This window comes from Daucus carota, chromosome 3, assembly GCF_001625215.2.
Source record: "Daucus carota subsp. sativus chromosome 3, DH1 v3.0, whole genome shotgun sequence".
NCBI lineage: Eukaryota > Viridiplantae > Streptophyta > Magnoliopsida > Apiales > Apiaceae > Daucus > Daucus carota.
The window spans coordinates 32,861,376-32,864,495 of NC_030383.2; the positions used below are offsets into that span (position 1 = coordinate 32,861,376).

At 36.1% G+C, this 3,120-nt stretch overlaps 1 long non-coding RNA gene across 1 annotated transcript; it reads left to right on the forward strand.

Annotated features, from left to right (window-relative positions):
• The first annotated feature begins 248 nt into the window (after window positions 1-248).
• On the forward strand, window positions 249-2,741 carry LOC135151146 (uncharacterized). The gene is made up of 3 exons (XR_010289686.1): window positions 249-680; window positions 755-871; window positions 2,396-2,741. It is a non-coding gene; the product is annotated as an uncharacterized LOC135151146 (long non-coding RNA).
• Window positions 2,742-3,120: the final 379 nt, after the last annotated feature.

Below are 3,120 nucleotides of genomic sequence, written 5' to 3' on the forward strand. Positions count from 1 at the left end.
CAGACAGCAGCCTCGATCTCCCTCTCTCCCCGCTCTCGCGATTCTATCACCCTCTCTCCCCGCTCCCCGTCTCTCACTCTCTCGCCGTCTCTCACTCTCACAACCTCTCCTAAACCTGAACTCTCTCAACATCTCACAAACCTCTCCCTCTCTCCCCGCTGTCAACTCTCTCAACTCTCTCGCTGTCCAACTTGGATTCAAATTTGGAGCTTCAATTGAAGACCATCTTGAATACTCATCTTCACTACTAGAAAAACAGGATTAGACATCACACTTTAGACATCGGTTAGAAAAACTACCGATGTTAAAAGCCTATTTTACATCGAATATTTAGAAACTGATGTCTATTAAAAATCTAGACATCACCCAAGACCCAAACCGATGTGTAAAACCTGTTTTTAAAAAATTGACCGCGCTCCCCCACTACTTTTCCCCCCTTAGCCAATTTTTTGACAAACAAAATCCCCCCTCAGAATATTCCCCCGTGTGCTGTCCAAAAAACATAACACCTGTCCAAACATACATATAAAAATAAAATAAAAGGACATAAAATTAAATAAACTAACAAAACTAATAACACTTTTGTCCAAATTTCATTCACCCCGTTCTTCCCTCTTTCGATGGCGACGAACCCTAGTTTCCACTTTCGTTCAAATCGAGCTCCATTTGTGCGGAAAAAGGTTGATTTCTCTTCTTAATCTTACATTTGTTCGATTAAAACACTAATCCGCTCCTTTATTTCGTTTTTCAACAGATCTCGGACTTGAGTTCAAGTTTGGAGGTGTGGGTTTGGTGCGTGCACTGGTCTGTGGACTTGAGTTCGAGTTTGGAGGTGTGGGTTTCTATCTCATAGCGACTAGTCTATGCTCTGGTAATTTCTTTTCTCTAATTGAGTTTGGGCTTGCATATGATTCGAGTGTGTGTGTGTGTGTGTGTGTGTGTGTGTGTGTGTGTATATCTGTGTGTGTGTGTTTATATGTACTCGAGTTTGTGATTTGTAGGTGTATGGCTGTGTAATATGTTCAAATATGTGTTGGTATTTGGCTTGTGTTTATAAATTTTAAAAATGTATGTGTTCGAGTTTGTTTATGTTGTATGTTTACTAATTGAGTCTAGATGAATTTGTGTTTGTTTTATGGAATTGAACCTTACAGCGTGGAGTTGTCTCCAACCGGAGTTATTTTGGTTTTGGATTGTGAAAACAGTAATCTCTATAAGATATCAACCCCATTGTCACAATGTATGCTTATTTCTCATTTGAAAATTTTATCTGCTTTGTTTTGCTATCTTGGCTTTGCTTTACTGCAAAAACGCTAATCTGAGATGTGTAATGTAAAGTATAGTAGTTAGTGTTTCTCTTTCTCGACTTTGGAAAACGAGTTGGCCCTCATAGTTTCAAAATCTTACATTAGTTTTCTTTACATTACTGCACTGCATTTGACTGCACTAAATGGACATTCTCGGTGCATACGAATCCTGCTTGCTGACTACATTCCAAGTGTTCCAAATTTTTTCAATATCCTAAACAAAAGATCTAGAACTGATGAATCTGTCTTAGAATTTGATAGGAGGTACCTAACGCAACAGTCTCCTTTTGAGATTAGTAATATATTCCATTTACGTCGAATCTATTATCTTGGTTCTGTTGCATCAGCTCACTCTATCAGGTAATCAATAGTGCCTCTGATGGAGGCATCACTGCCGTTCATATGGCTGCACTAAATGGGCATGTTGATAGTGTGCATTTATTCATTGAAGTTAGGCATTTTGGTTCTTCATATATTTTGGTTCTTCATATATTTTAGTTCTTTTTATCATCTTTAAGAAGTTAGGCATTGCTTTTGTTGTGTCACAGATCTGAAAGTTGAGAAATTATATAATCCAACTCCTCATCCCTTTCGTGACAGAGATTTTGTAAATTACATAGTTAATACTTAATAATATTATTGCTACTTTTGGCAAAAAATAAATAAATAATAATAATATCATTGCTACTGCTGTCTCCTGTGTGTAGTGTGATTGTAAGTGCAGGCTATATATGTAACCGCTTCATGTTGTTAATACTTCAAAGGGACATAGTCACATAAGAAAACCTGGTAACATCTTAACAACATTTGGATAGGTATAAATATTAATAATCAGTACAAAAAGAGGCACATGAAGCGCAATGTTTACTCTAGAGCCTAGGTTTGAGTTGAGGTGCATGCCTTATGTAGAGAGGCACAAGAGTTAAGAGCTAGTCATTTAGAATTTGCTATCAACAATGCGGTTTTTGCAGGTTTACAGGTAGTTCTCTGTTTTGCTCTATTACCATGAATGACTTTTCTTGATTATATGATTCCAATGTGATATTATTCTCCAAAGCAAATTTAACGTTAGTGAATCATTTTTACAGGGTGGTCCTCATGACCACACAATTGCGGGACTTGCAGTCTACCTGAAGTATGCGCATACTCCAGACCTTAAGGCTTGCCAGAAGCAGGTGTTTTAACCTATATATTTTGGCATGGACAGATGGACAATTGAAAGAACTTTGTCCAATAGTAGTTGCAATGGTTTTGGAAATATAATGATTTTAGGTTTCGTTTAGAACTGCTGATTTTGGGAGTATAATGAACTCAATGTGTAGTTGCAATGACTTATGAAGTAGTATTGCTTTTTGGTATCTTCGACATTCGATGTACAAGTACATGGATTATGTAATTAGTTGGTGGACTGAATGCAAATATGTTTGGTGTAGCTATTAGCGATAGTTGTTGATTTGGAATTTTGATTGTTGATTTGTTTTGACATTTTAATTGTTATGCTTGGGCATGTTAGATAAGCAGGTGGAACAGGGACTAAAAAAATAAAATTACATTATTTCTCTGAAAAACTGATGTTAAAAATATTATGTGACATCAGGGCAATGTTAAAAACTGATGTAACAAACAATGAACTAAATCGGAAATATAAGAAAACTGATGTCTAAACTATAAAAAAATGATGGATTTTAAAAAACCTGATGTCAAATATGAAAAAAGATTACAGTCATATTAAGAAACTGATGTAAAAGAAAAACATAGACATCAGTCATTTGAAAGCAGCTGATGTAAATTAGGTAAATATACATCGGTCAAA